The 15,466-nt window shown below is 39.8% G+C and overlaps 2 protein-coding genes across 5 annotated transcripts in view; one reads left to right on the forward strand and one right to left on the reverse strand.

Annotated features, from left to right (window-relative positions):
- Positions 1-15,466, forward strand: part of ABCC4 (ATP binding cassette subfamily C member 4 (PEL blood group)) — a 218,850-nt gene that overhangs the window by 179,769 nt on the left and 23,615 nt on the right. The window lies entirely within an intron of this gene.
- The window catches only part of LOC309647394 (uncharacterized protein), a 47,828-nt gene continuing 39,719 nt past the window's right edge, over positions 7,358-15,466 (reverse strand). The window contains exon 2 of the mRNA XM_082434736.1: positions 7,358-15,439. The gene's annotated coding sequence lies outside the window, so the exon portion shown is untranslated. The remainder of the gene's footprint in view (positions 15,440-15,466) is intronic.

Raw genomic sequence — 15,466 nt, forward strand, 5'->3', positions numbered from 1 at the left:
ACTGTGGGGCTTTGAGAATTACAGCATGTATATATGCTTTGGAGAGACTTTTAGAATTCAGCCATCAGTAAGTGATTTTAATCAGGCAGGCACTACGGAATAGTGAGGAAGAACACGGGACTTGGAATTCCATCTCTGTGCACCTCAGTTTTCTCTCCCTTTCGAGGCAGCTAACAGGACCAACTCATCGAGCTGTTGTGAGGACTAAATAGGTCAGTGTGTGTGGAGTGCTTCCCGTAGACCCCCATACGTGGTTTCTGTGATGGTGGAGCGTTGAATTGGGCTCTGATTCTGTATTCTTTTTTTCCACTTCTTAAATAAGTATGGTGTTCAGGGAGTGTTTGATTATTTGCACAATAGAAGCTCCTGTCATTCCTTATGTTTCATCCAGTCAAAATAATTCAGAGAACTTTTATTGAGCAATTCCTATCCTCCAGATATATACCCAAGGGCAACATAGGCCCTGTGCCTTCATCTTCTATCCTGCTCTCTGCTTTGATAAACTTGCTGAGTTTTTTTTTTTTTTTTTAATTTGGGGTTTTTTTTGTTTGTTTTTTTCTTAAATTTTTGAATTTTATTTATTTTTTTATACAGCAGGTTCTTATTAGTCATCAATTTTATACACATCAGTGTATACATGTCAATCCCAATCGCCCAATTCATCACACCACCAAGCCCGCCCCCTGCCGCTTTCCCCCCTTGGTGTCCATATGTTTGTTCTCTACATCTGTGTCTCAATTTCTGCCCTGCAAACCACTTCATCTGTACCATTTTTCTAGGTTCCACATATATGCATTAATATACGATATTTGTTTTTCTCTTTCTGACTTACTTCACTCTGTATGACAGTCTCTAGATCCATCCACGTCTCCACAAATGACCCAGTTTCATTCCTTTTTATGGCTGAGTAATACTCCACTGTATATATGTACCACATCTTCTTTATCCATTCGTCTGTTGATGGGCATTTAGGTTGCTTCCATGACCTGTCTATTGTAAATAGTGCTACAATGAACATTGGGGTGCATGTGTCCTTTTGAATTATGGTTTTCTCTGGGTATATGCCCAGTAGTGGGATTGCTGGATCATATGGTAATTCTATTTTTAGTTTTTTAAGGAACCTCCATACTGTTTTCCATAGTGGCTGTATCAATTTACACAACAGTGCAAGAGGGTTCCCTTTTCTCCACACCTCTCCAGCATTCGTTGTTTGTAGATTTTCTGATGACGTCCATTCTAACTCGTGTGAGGTGATACCTCACTGCAGTTTTGATTTGCATTTCTCTAATAATTAGTGGTGTTGAGCATCTTTTCATGTGCTTTTTGGCCATCTGTATGTCTTCTTTGGAAAAATGTCTATTTAAGTCTTCTGCCCATTTTTGGATTGGGTTGTTTGTTTTATTAATATTGAGCTGCACGAGCTGTTTATGTATTTTGGAAATTAATCCTTTGTCCGTTGATTCCTTTGCAAATATTTTCTCCCAATCTGAGGGTTGTCTTTTCGTCTTGTTTATGGTTTCCTTTGCTGTGTAAAAGTTTTGAAGTTTCATTAGGTCCCATGTGTTTATTTTTGTTTTTATTTCCATTACTCTAGGAGGTGGATCAAAAAAGATCTTGCTGTGATTTATGTCAAAGAGTGTTCCTCCTATGTTTTCCTCTAAGAGTTTTATAGTGTCTGGTCTCACATTTAGGTCTCGAATCCAGTTTGAGTTTATTTTTCTGTATGGTGTTAGGGAGTGTTCGTATTTCATTCTTTTACATATAGCTGTCCAGTTTTCCCAGCACCACTTATTGAAGAGGTTGTGTTTTCTCCATTGTATATCCTTGCCTCCTTTGTCATAGATTAGTTGACTGTAGGTGCGTGCGTTTATCTCTGGGCTTTCTATCCTGTTCCATTGGTCTATATTTCTGTTTTTGTGCCAGTACCATATTGTCTTGATTACTGTAGCTTTGTAGTATAGTCCGAAGTCAGGGAGTCCGATTCCTCGGGCTCCGTTTTTTTCCCTCAAGACTGCTTGGGCTATTTGGGGTCTTTTGTGTCTGCATACAAATTTTAAGATTTTTTGTTCTAGTTCCGTAAAAAATGCCATTGGTAATTTGATAGGGATTGCATTGAATCTGTAGATTGCTTTGGGTAGTATAGTCATTTTCACAATATTGATTCTTCCAACCCAAGAACATGGTATATCTCTCCATCTGTTGGTATCATCTTTAATTTCTTTCATCAGTGTCTTATAGTTTTCTGCATACAGGTCTTTTGTCTCCTTAAGTAGGTTTATTCCTAGGTATTTTATTCTTTCTGTTGCAATGATAAATGGGAGTGTTTCCTTAATTACTCCTTCAGATTTTTCATCATTAGTGTATGGGAATGGAAGAGATTTCTGTGCATTAATTTTGTATCCTGCAACTTTACCAAATTCATTGATTAGCTCTAGTAGTTTTCTGGTGGCATCTTTAGGATTCTCTATGTATAGTATCATGTCATCTGAAAACAGTGACAGTTTTACATCTTCTTTTCCAATTTGTATTCTTTTTATTCCTTTTTCTTCTCTGATTGCCATGGCTAGGACTTCCAAAACTATGTTGCATAATAGTGGCGAGAGCGGACATCCTTGTCTTGTTCCTGATCTTAGAGGAAATGCTTTCAGTTTTTCACCATTGAGAATGATGTGTGCTGTGGGTTTGTCGTAGATGGCCTTTATTATGTTGAGGTAGGTTCCCTCTATGCCCACTTTCTGGAGAGTGTTTAACATAAATGGGTGTTGAATTTTGTCAAAAGCTTTTTCTGCGTCTATTGAGATAATCATATGGTTTTCATTCTTCAGTTTGTTAATAGGGTGTATCACATTGATTGATTTGCGTATATTGAAGAATCCTTGCATCCCTGGGATAAATCCCACTTGATCATGGTGTATGATCCTTTTAATGTGTTGTTGGATTCTGTTTGCTAGTATTTTGTTGAGGATTTTTGCATCTATATTCATCAGCGATATTGGTCTGTAATTTTCTTTTTTTGTAGTATCTTTGTCTGGTTTTGGTATCAGGGTGATGGTGGCCTCATAGAATGAGTTTGGGAATGTTCCTTCCTCTGCAATTTTTTGGAAGAGTTTGAGAAGGATGGGTGTTAGCTCTTCTCTAAATGTTTGATAGAATTCACCTGTGAAGCCAACTGGTCCTGGACTTTTGTTTGTTGGAAGATTTTTAATCACAGTTTCAATTTCATTACTTGTGATTGATCTGTTCGTATTTTCTGTTTCTTCCTGGTGCAGTCTTGGAAGGTTATACCTTTCTAAGAATTTGTCCATTTCTTCCAGGTTGTCCATTTTGTTGGCATACAGTTGCTTGTAGTAGTCTCTTAGGATGCTTTGTATTTCTGCGGTGTCTGTTGTAACTTCTCCTTTTTCATTTCTGATTTTATTGATTTGAGTCCTCTCCCTCTTTTTCTTGATGCGTCTGGCTAGTGGTTTATCAGTTTTGTTTATCTTCTCAAAGAACTAGCTTTTAGTTTTATTGATCTTTGCTCTTATTTTCTTTGTTTCTATTGCATTTATTTCTGCTCTGATCTTTATGATTTCTTTCCTTCTGCTAACTTTGGATTTTGTTTGTTCTTCTTTCTCTAGTTCCTTTAGGTGTAAGGTTAGATTGTTTATTTGAGATTTTTCTTGTTTCTGGAGGTGGGCTTGTATCACTGTAAACTTCCCTCTTAGAACTGCTTTTGCTGCATCCCATAGGTTTTGGATCGTCGTGTTTTCATTGTCATTTGTCTCTAGGTATTTTTAAATTTCCTCTTTGATTTCTTCAATGATCTCTTGGTTATTTAGTAACGTATTGTTTAGCCTCCATGTGTTTGTGGTTTTTACATTTTTTTCCTTGTAATTCATTTCTAATCTCATAGCATTGTGGTCAGAAAAGATGCTTGATATGATTTCAATTTTCTTAAATTTACTGAGGCTTGATTTGTGACCCAAGATGTGATCTATCCTGGAGAATGTTCTGTCCACACTTGAGAAGAAAGTGTCATCTGCTGTTTTTGGATGGAATGTCCTATAAATATCAATTAAATCTATCTGGTCTATTGTGTCATTTAAAGTTTCTGTTTCCTTATTTATTTTCATTTTGGATGATCTGTCCATTGGTGTAAGTGAGGTGTCAAAGTCCCCCACTATTATTGTGTTACTGTCGACTTCCTCTTTTGTAGCTGTTAGCAGTTGCCTTATGTATTGAGGTGCTCCTATGTTGGGTGCATATATATTTATAATCATTATATCTTCTTCTTGGATTGATCCCTTGATCATTATGTAGTGTCCTTCCTTGTGTCTTATAACATTCTTTATTTTAAAGTCTATTTTATCTGATATGAGTATTGCTCCTGCAGCTTTCTTTTGATTTCCATTTGCATGGAATATCTTTGTCCATCCCCTCACTTTCAGTCTGTATGTGTCCCTAGGTCTGAAGTGGGTCTCTTGTAGACAGCATATATATGGGTCTTGTTTTTGTATCCATTCAGCGAGCCTGTGTCTTTTGGTTGGAGAAGTTAATCCCTTCACGTTTAAGGTAATTACAGATATGTATGTTCCTATTACCATTTTCTTAATTGTTTTGGGTTTGTTTTTGTAGGGCCTTTTCTTCTCTTGTGATTCCCACTTAGAGAAGTTTCTTTAGCATTTGCTGTAGAGCTGGTTTTGTGGTGCTGAATTCTCTTAGCTTTTGCTTGTCTGTAAAGCTTTTGATTTCTCTATCAAATCTGAATGAGATCCTTGCTGGGTAGAGTAATCTTGGTTGTATGTTCTTCCCTGTCATCACTTTAAGTATATCCTGCCACTCCCTTCTGGCTTGTAGAGTTTCTGCTGAGAAATCAGCTGTTAACCTTATGGGAGTTCCTTTTTATGTTATTTGTCATTTTTCCCTTGCTGCTTTCAATAATTTTTCTTTGTCTTTGATTTTTCCCAGTTTGATTACTATGTGTCTCAGTGTGTTTCTCCTTGGGTTTATCCTGTATGGGACTCTCTGTGCTTCCTGGACTTGAGTGGCTATTTCCTTGCCCATGTTAGGGAAGTTTTCAACTATAATCTCTTCAAATATTTTCTCAGGTCCTTTCCCTTTCTCTTCTCCTTCTGGGACCCCTATAATGTGAATGTTGTTGCGTTTAATGTTGTCCCAGAGGTCTCTTAGGCTGTCTTCATTTCTTTTCTTTCTTTTTTCTTTAGTCTGTTCCGCAGCAGTGAATTCCACCATTCTGTCTTCCAGGTCACTTATCCGTTCTTCTACCTCAGTTATTCTGCTATTGATTCCTTCTAGTGTAGTTTTCATTTCAGTTATTGTATTGTTCATCTCTATTTGTTTGTTCTTTAATTCTTCTAAGTCTTAGTTAAACATTTCTTGCATCTTCTTGATCTTTGCCTCCCTTCTTATTCCGAGGTCCTGGATCATCTTCACTATCATTATTCTGAATTCTTTTTTTGGAAGGTTGCCTATCTCCACTTCATTTAGTTGTTTTTCTGGGGTTTTATCTTCTTCCTTCATCTGGTTCATAGCCCTCTGCCTTTTTATATTGTCTATATTTCTGTGAATGTGATTTTTGTTCACAGGCTGCAGGATTGTAGTTCTTCTTGCTTTTGCTGTCTGCCCTCTGGTGGATGAGGCTATCTAATAGGCTTGTGCAAGTTTCCTGATGGGAGGGACTGGTGGTGGGTAGAGCTGACTGTTGCTCTGGTGGGCAGAGCTCAGTAATACTTTAATCCATTTAACTGCTTATGGGTGGGGCTGGGTACCCTCCCTGTTGGTTGTTTGGCCTGAGGCAACCCAACACTGGAGCCTACCTGGGCTCTTTGGTGGGGCTAATGACAGACTCTAGGAGGGCTCTCGCCAAGGAGTACTTCCCAGAACTTCTGCTGCCAGTGTCCTTGTCCCCACGGTGAGCCACAGCCACCCCCTGCCTCTGCAGGAGACCCTCCAGCACTAGCAGGTAGGTCTGGTTCAGTGTCCTCTGAGGTCACTGCTCCTTCCCCTGGGTCCCGATGTGCACACTACTTTGTGTGTGCCCTCCAAGTGTGGAGTCTCTGTTTCCCCCAGTCCTGTCGAAGTCCTGCAGTCAAATCCCACTAGCCTTCAAAGTCTGATTCTCTAGAGATTCCTTCTCCCATTGCCGGACCCCTATGTTGGGAAGCCTGACGTGGGGCTCAGAACCTTCACTCCAGTGGGTGGATTTCTGTGGTATAAGTGATCTCCAGTCTGTGTATCACCCACCCAGCAGTTATGGGATTTGATTTTACTGTGATTGTGCCCTTCCTACCGTCTCATTGTGGCTTCTCCTTTGTCTTTGGATGTGGGGTATGTTTTTTGGTGAGTTCCAGTGTCTTCCTGTCAATGATTGTCCAGCAGCTAGTTGTGATTCTAGTGTTCTTGCAAGAGGGAGTGAGAGCACGTCCTTCTACTCCGCCATCTTGGTTCAGGGCTGGGTTTTTTTTTTTTTTTGTAATACTCTACAATCATCAGGCCACCAAGGGAAGCTGACTAAAACATATACCTTCTTGAGGTGAGAACCACAGAGAAGAGACACGATTAAAGAGCCAGGCAAATGTACTTCCTGGAATGTGGGTATAATGAGCTCTGAAATGCCTGGTTAGTAGGAAGCATATAGAACATGGCACCCAAAGGAAGTAGAATGTGGACTTGTGTCTTATGACTGAGTTCAGGTGTTGCTACCTACCCCTGGCCTCCAAAATACCTGGAATTAGTCTAAGTACTTTTGAAATGAAGATAATCCTATTAGATCACAATGATATGCCATCTCACACCCTTTATGATGGCTGGTGTTGAAGAAAAATTAAAAACAACAAAAAAGGTGTTGGTGAGGATGTGGAGAAATGGGAATCCTTGTCCACTGCCGGTAGAATGCAGAATGATACAGTGACTGGAAAACACTGTGTAGGTTCCTAAAAAAAGTTAAACATAGAATTATTATATGATCCAACAATTCTAATTTATAGTATAAACCCAAAAGAATTGAGAAGGGAATGTTACAAGATATCTGTACATGCATGTTCATACCAGGATTATTCACATTAGCAAAGAGGTGGAAGCACCCCATGGTCCATTGACGGATGGATAAACAAATGTGGTATACATACAACGGAACATTATTTGGCCTTAAAAAGAAAGCAGATTCTGACACATGCTACAGCATGATTGCACCTTGATGACATTATGCTCAGTGAAATAAGCTAGTCACAAAGGACAAATACTACTTACACGAAGTACATACAGTAGTCAATTCATGGGGACAGGAGGTAGAATGGTGGTTGCCAGGAGCTGCCAGGACAGGAGAGGTGGGGGGGAGAGTGGGGAGTTGTGGGGGTTTTTTGTTTGTTTTTTTATTTTATTTTATTTTATTTTTTAACATCTTTATTGGAGGAGTTGTGGTTTAATGGGTACAGATTTTCAGGTTTGCAAGATGAAAGGAGTTCTGTAGCTGGATGGTGGTGATGGCTTCAACAATGTGAATGTATTTAATACCACTGAACTGTACACTGAAAAATGGTTAAAGTGGTAAATTTTATATGTATTTTACCACAAGTAAAAAAATATTATATATATAATGATATATATGTTTTATTATATATCATTTATTATGTATATAACAGTTTCCCTTTTAGGAAAAATGGAAAGAAATTTTCAGCATGTAGAATCCTTGGATTTGAAGATTCCCTCTGGCTATTTGATTGGTGGCTTAGTGATTAATGTAGAAAATAAATGGTTTTAGATTCCCAACTTTTAAATTTTGATTGTACCCATCTCTGAAATGGGCCAAATGAGATTAGTTTGCAGAAATAATGAGCATGTCTGTAAAGTGCCTTTATGTTCTTGGATGAAAGGAATGTGAAACGTGCCCTGCATTACTTTTAATGCTTCTTAATAAGAAAAGTTCTATGCTTGTATACATAAAAGAACTCTGTAAATAAAGAAATAACATTAGATGATTCTTGGCTCTGCAGGTAATGTTTTGGAAACACATCTGAGCAAAGACTATAAACATACCTTGACATCACCAGGTTTTGGTTCTTTTCCATCGGTTTCCACCCTACTTTTCTGAGTATGCTCTATGTATACACTCTGGAGAGTGTGCTTACAAAACAGTGCTAAGCTTTGTATCCATGTAGGTAAAGATCACGAACCATTGTAAACACAGAACCCTTTTTTTTTCACTTTATATGTTTGTCTCTGAGGCACAATGCTAGTTGATTAAAGAGAGAGTGTTTTTGTAACGGGTCCCAGGAAATCATTCAGGAGGCAGCCAGGGACAGAATGTTTAAGAGTGTAGCCTGAGTGTCAACATGACCCACATTTTTATTCCTGCTTTGCTTCATACGAATGTGGGGACTTGATGAAGTCACTTGGCTTCAGTGTTTCAGTGTCCTCGCCCTTAAACTAGGTCTAGGATTAATGTCACGTGGATTTGTTGTGAAGATGTGACTGGATGAGAAAATGTTTGTGGCCCATACCTAGGTTTTGGGAACGCTCAGTCAATAGTAACTATAAATATTCTTAAGGATTGGGGCACTGGCCTTTTAGGTATTATTTCTATAAGATTAACACATTATGGAAAGGCTTTGTTCTTTTCTGTTTAATGTTTTTGTTCTTTAATTTCTGTTGATGTTTTTGCGGTCCTTGGTGATTTTCATTACATTTATTTATTGCTTATAACATAAACCACGTTATTTATATAAATTTAAAGAGTGAAGCAAAAGAAAAAAATCAACACAGTAGCAGTTTTAGGGGAAAAGCATAGCCGCGAAAAATCTACGTAATGTGTTTTCTCCAAAGAACAAGAGGAAAGAATATTACTTTCTTTTTTCTTTTGATTTCTGGCTCCCCTCCTACCAGGTTCTTTCCTGATTACCACCCTCTACCCCACTCATACTTTCCAGTCCTCCACCAAAACCTCCGGCATTTTTTCTCAGTCCTCCCCACGTTCTTGACTATTTTCTTCCTCTCCTTGAGGACAGGGCCTGTGCCTCTCATTTCTGTTGCTCTAGTGCTTGTTGCAGGCCCTGACAAGTTGCACAAGTTTTAATAAGAATTCCTAACATTTGTGGAATCCTTAACACGTTTTAGCCTCTTTCTTTACCATCTCCCACTTAATCCTCACAATTTTCTAGTTATCCTCATCTGACAGATTTAAAAACTGAGGCACTGTGAGCTTAACCCACTTATCAAGTAAGCGGCAGAGCCCGTATTCAATTTTTTGTTTGTTTGTTTTGTTTTTAATTTATTTTATTTATTTATTTATTTTTGGGTGTGTTGGGTCTTCGTTTCTGTGCGAGGGCTTTCTCCAGTTGCGGCGAGCGGGGGCCACTCTTCATCGCGGTGCGCGGGCCTCTCACTTTCGCGGCCTCTCTTGTTGCAGAGCACAGGCTCCAGACGCACAGGCTCAGTAGTTGTGGCTCACGGGCCCATTTGCTCCGTGGCATGTGGGATCTTCCCAGACCAGGGCTCGAACCCGTGTCCCCTGCATTGGCAGGCAGGTTCTCAACCACTGCACCACCAGGGAAACCCTCAAATTTATTTTAGGGAGATTCTCAACTCCAGAGCCTGAGCAGCTAACCACTCTGCTGGCGACTTCAACATGCTGTTGGCTGCAGCCACAGTAGAACTGCCTCGTATCATGATTTCATGTACACACACACGGGAATAAAAATTTCAAAAAGCATTATTTCTCTTGCTCTCTGCACTCTAATATTTTCTATGATATCCCTTCTGTTCTAGTTAATATAAAGGATAAAATGATGGTCGCAAGGCACAAAATTGACTTCCTGATCCATTGGAGGCACCTGCAGCTTGACAAATACCAGCCCTCACTGTCCCCCTGTTGGGCTGGGCTCCCGGTCACTGTTAGCATTACGCCAGGAGCTTCACTGTTTTTCCGGATTCTCACAGGAGCCCCGCAGCGTTATCCCTATTTTACAGTGAGGGAACTGAGTCTTGGGAAGATTAATAACTGACCCTGAGTCTAATTGCTAATACGCAGTAGAATCAGAACTGACTGCAAATACATATATGTATATTTCAATATATGTTTGTTGTACTGAATGATGTTTTCGTTTGATATTTTACCCATTTTTTTTTTACTACCACCCCACTAAATAGGATTCCCAAAACCATCACAGAAGTTAATAAGTGTAGAACAGAGCTGAAAGATACGTCTCCTAGTGCTATGTCCCGCTTTTGGACAGTATCAATTTAGAAACACATTTATTCATTTATATGTCATGGGGTAATATGTGTCAGGAGACGATACTCAAAATCTTAACTGCAAAAAGCTTGCATCCCTCTTCTCCTAAAATGCATAGGAGGAAGTGTTGCTTATGTCTGAACACCGTAATTTAGGGAACCTTAGAAACTGCGAGCAGAATCTGCAGAGGGGGAGCCCAGTGCTGTTTCTTAGAGTCGCTGCGCTTTGGTGGGCCAGGCCCCCATCATCTTCCCTGGCTCCCGGCTCTCTGTGATCCGGGGTGCAGCAGCGAGCTTCTGGGGTGATCTCTCTCTCTCCCAGGCTCATCCCCATCACTGCTGACCCCACTGTGAGCAGGTTAGAACTGGAGGAGATGTGATAGTACCAAGACCTGCATAGGAACCAGAGGCAGGGGCGTAGTGACACAGACAGTCAATCCTTGAGTCTTGGATGGAACTTTCAAAAACAAATACTATATTCTTAATAAGGTACTCTTCAATTTGTGTTCACAGTTTCAGGAATAAGCAAAAAATGAAAGCACTTCCGAAATAATTTCCTTAAACAGAGCAGGTAGCGGAAATGTATATGGCATTTGTGCTCATGATATGAAGTAGTTAAGTTTGTTAGAGAGGACAAGGTTAGATTATATTCAGGGAGTAGATTGCTTATCTGAAAGGATCTGGAAAAATGGATTTCAAAACCTCTTTGGATGATTCTCTACACCTAGAGCCCTTCATCCTACTGGCATAAAGAAAATGTTTTTAGTTGAAGAGGGCTTGCATGCAAATTCAGTATTTATGATTGCAGCCCAAGGGTTGACGCAGATCAGCAGCCATCATCTTTATCATGATTAAACAGATTCATTTTTTATATTTAAAAGCTTTCTTTTCTCAATCAAATCAACAGCTAGGTAATTTTTTTAATACAGTCCAGTCTGCTCTTTTGGTATTTCTGTTCCCTGAATTTTCTTCAGTAGGTTGAAGAACGTGAGCCAGAGCTGTCTCTCTGACTTCTCCCTGATTACCTGGTTTTCTTTCCCTTTTTTTCTTGTTGAGAACAAAACTGAAAGAGAGAAGAGGTGGCTATGCTGTTACTAGTAAAGAAATACAACTGGATTCTAGCCTAATGCAGTCGGCCCTTTGTCTCTGACGCTGAAGTCTTCATTAAATCCCTTGGAACTGCTCCCTGGAGCCCCTGAAAGAGGACTTTACAGGACTTAAATTCTTTTTCCTTTGTTGGAGAACAATGTCCTTTTCTCCTGAATATGGATGATGATCAATTCATTCAGAGGCTACAGGATTTAGGAAAAAAAAAGAAAAGGAAACCAAAATGTAAAGTGACTTCAGGTGATTCTCTTATTCTTGAAACAGGGAGATGAGCTTCCCCTTAAGAAAAGTCCTCAGATTAGAAATGAGAACATAGCTTTAGGACGGGAGGAAACAGTAGCAGTAGCTGCTTCTTTTTTTTTTTTCTTTTAAATCAAATTATGGTTGATTTACAATGTTGTGTTAGTTTCAGGTGTACAGCAAAGTGTACATTCATCTTTACGTACATATATTTAGCAGAAGCTACTCTACATACACTTTAGTAGAGGGCAGTTTCCTGGTTTGGGACTGAAATGATTAGGGTAAGGATTGTGCTTTATCCTCCCACGTGTGTAACCACTTGTACGGTTTTTTGTCTTGGTCCCAGGGCATTTTAACCCTCTGAAGGTTGGTGAGTAGGATTTCTTTGTAAGATAATGAGAGGCTTGTCTTCCAGCAGCGTATACAAAAGGTCCAGTAAGACTGCAGTTTTCAGTCTTGCAGTTGTGTCGAGGGATTATCAATTTACTATATTAAATACTCTGATTCAGAGTGGCCAATTTTGGGTTACACGCCTAATATGAACTCGTGTTATGTTAGTAACAAGGAAAAAATTACTACTGAATATGGCACAAAGGGTTACATGTAAGAAGTATCAACTTTAAACCTTGATGAAAAACGGGTTTGAAACGAATGCTTCATTGAAAGTACTACGTTGAACAAGAGCATTTGTTTTTTGAGTGTACTGTGCCACCTCTTATTAAGTGAGGTTCAATTGTGTCCCTTCAAAAAAAAATATTCTTAGGCTAATAAATTTAGTGTATATTTACATGAAGTTTGTATATCCTGCCATAAACCTCTACACTGAAGTGTTCTGCTTGCAAACATTTTTACAACACTTATTTATACGATTAGTTTATTAACTTCATTGCTTCGAGGTGGGTACTTTAAATAATAATATCTATCAGAAATGATCATTAATTTGACCCTTATCTGCCCTTGCAGTATATGTCTACTGTGAGCACTTTATTACCTTTTGTAGATAATATAATGTTTTCTTATTTGGCAAGTGGATGAAAGAAGAATCAGTAGAAACCAAAATGAACACCATGCATAAAACACATTGACATATTAAAACAGACATTGTTCACAAATTGCCTGCTGGCTTTAAAGAAAAATATAGCTTCAATCAGTTAATGTTTTAGTAAATCATTCTTTTCATTCAACAAGTTTTGATTGAAATTTTACTGATTTTGAAATATATATTGGGCATGTCATAACAAAGAGAAATATTCTTGTATAGAAAACAATTTTCTTCCATCTAGTGCTGCTAAATAAAGAAATGAAATTTCCAGATATATCCTTTTAGACTGACAGTACAGACTTAAGTGGGCACCCTTTCGGCCCTTAAGGCCTACAGAGTGTCTGAGGGCTCTGTTTAAAGGTTAGCATAATCCAAGTTCAGGCGTTGGTCAGGGGTTCAGAAATGAGGGACTCCTCTTTCTGCAAAGAATCCCGTTTTAGTCCCCTAGTCTTTGGAGAGACTCATGCCCTTCAAAGAGTTTCCTAAAGAGAAGAAGGTGAGGGAAGTGACAATAGAGAGAGGCCCTGATTATGAAATAGGTGATTGGACTTTATTTATTTATTTTTAAATTTATTTATTTTATTTTTGGCTGTGTTGGGTCTTTGCTGCTGCGTGCGGGCTTCCTCTAGTTGCAGCGAGGGGGGGCTACTCTTCGTTGCGGTGCACAGGCTTCTCATTGCCGTGGCTTCTCTTGTTGTGGAGCACGGGCTCTAGGTGCTCGGGCTTCAGGAGTTGTGGCTCGCGGGCTCAGTAGTTGTGGCTCGCGGGCTCTAGAGCGCAGGCTCAGTAGTCTTGGCGCACAGGCTTAGTTGCTCTGCGGCATGTGGGATCTTCCCGGACCAGGGATCAAACCCGTGTCCCCTGCATTGGCAGGCGGATTCTTAACCACTGCGCCACCAGGGAAGCCTGTGATTAAACTTTAAATGAGGTCCCTGTGACTGCTCTCTTGAACCACCAAAACCACACTTCACAAACATGCTAATACCGTGAGCCCTTTCATTGTTCAAGGAAGGAAGAAAGGTCTGTCTTTTAAAAAGAGAGCAATTTATTTCGTAGATTAGCTTAAGTAATGACTCTGGAGCGTACTAAGAAAACCAGGTAGGCACTTCATCAAAAACTTAGACCTCTTACCGCATGTGAATTTGCTCTGTGAGAAGAAGCTGAAGGAAAAAATACTCAGGTTGTACAAGCCCTGTTGGCCAAAGAAATGGTCCTGTTGTTACTATAAGCAGATACCCTGTCTCACTTCTCCCAGTTGGGCTCAATCCAATTCCTAAACCTGGCCTCTTTCAGCCCCTTTATCTCCTCAAACACCAGCCCTTGAAGAGTCCCTCATTTTGGGCCTCAGAGTAGCATCCTGCCCATGGTTTAGAGCCGTAAGTGGTGAATGTGGAGAAGAGTCAAGGGAGAGCGTGGAGTACTGGGGACCGGCCTCCCCTCTTCTGGCCACATCATTAGTGTAAACCTCATGGAAACAGATAAAAGAAGAAAAATCACCTGGCTTATTAGAATCTTAGAGTTGATAATTACAAAGAATAAAAAACTTTTTTATAAAACTCTGAAGTAGAATGATAGTTATTCCCCTGACAAGGAACTTGGGTCTTGGGTTTTTCAGTTCAATTCAGTAATCATTTTGGAACATCCTATGACCAGTGATTTCAGTGCTTTTGGAGTGTATCAGCCACTTGATCAACTTTGTGCAAAGAAAGCTGCCTTTATAATGTCTTCAATTTTGGATTTTGCTTAGGCATGCATCTTTTTCGGTGGCACACCCTGTGTTTTCATGCATTTCTCTCTCACCAGACTTAAAACTAAGACAATAGGGAAAGAACATACTGGATGCTCTCTGAGTGTCATTCTTCTTGGCTAGGGGAAAGAAATGTCTGTCTTCTTCTTTCTTCTCAGGCTTTTGTGAAGTGAGGAGGAATAGTCCAGCCCCAAGACCAGGCAGGATTTGAACGTGGTGATTCCAAGCAGTTCGCGGGCGCTTGTGGAAGAGTCAGATCTCCTCTTGTTCCCACGTGTGTGCGTCCCGTTGTTCTACCCCTTTCCCTGAAAAGAGCCAATCGGGCTCTTCTCTATTGCCAATAATCTTGTGCCCTGGCTTACTAGAGCCTTCCAGAAGAAAACTTAAATGGCCTACATGAGTTTACATGCAAGATTCTCTCTTGAAACCCAGCAAGAGGCATGTATTTGCAGGGTAATTTCCTTGTGGTTCCTCCTGAAGCAGATGAATAGGAAGAGCTATTTAAATCAAAATAGTTTCATTATGACACAGGTCACAATGGGTTTCAGGTCATCCTGGCCTTGCAGTTAATAATGAGGTTCTGTGAGGCATGTAATCCTGGTGCACAGGTGAGAGAACATGCGGATCAACTGATGCAGAATCAAGAGGCCAAATCCCCATGAACCAGAGGTGCCACAGGCCCCAGTAGCTGACATTCTCTTTGCACATATGGAGATGTTCCATGCACACATGTGGAGAGATTCCCTATCCCTGAAGGCTGTTTTAGGAATGAAGAAAATATTCTAGTTCAAATGTGCAAATATTTAGCAGTTCTGCTTTGAGCCACAAACTTCAACTAATCATGCTCTTGGCATTTTCCAGTATCTTACCGGGATTGGCAGTTCACTTATATAGCTCTTGATGTAACCTTCCTCAAATAATTATATCCTCTTTCCTTTTTGTTTGTTTCTGTTTAAGTAGATATTACCAGGAAGGCATTTTTTTAAAAAAAATCAAACCTTTCTTTCTCTTCTTCCGTTTCTTCTTCAGGTGATACACTCCAACACTTTCTTCTGTTATTAGTGTTCAGTGGTCTGGAAGATATTTTGGAGCACATTTTA

The sequence above is a fragment of the Balaenoptera physalus genome (genome assembly GCF_965194825.1).
Source record: "Balaenoptera physalus genome assembly, chromosome: 18".
NCBI classification, from domain to species: domain Eukaryota; kingdom Metazoa; phylum Chordata; class Mammalia; order Artiodactyla; family Balaenopteridae; genus Balaenoptera; species Balaenoptera physalus.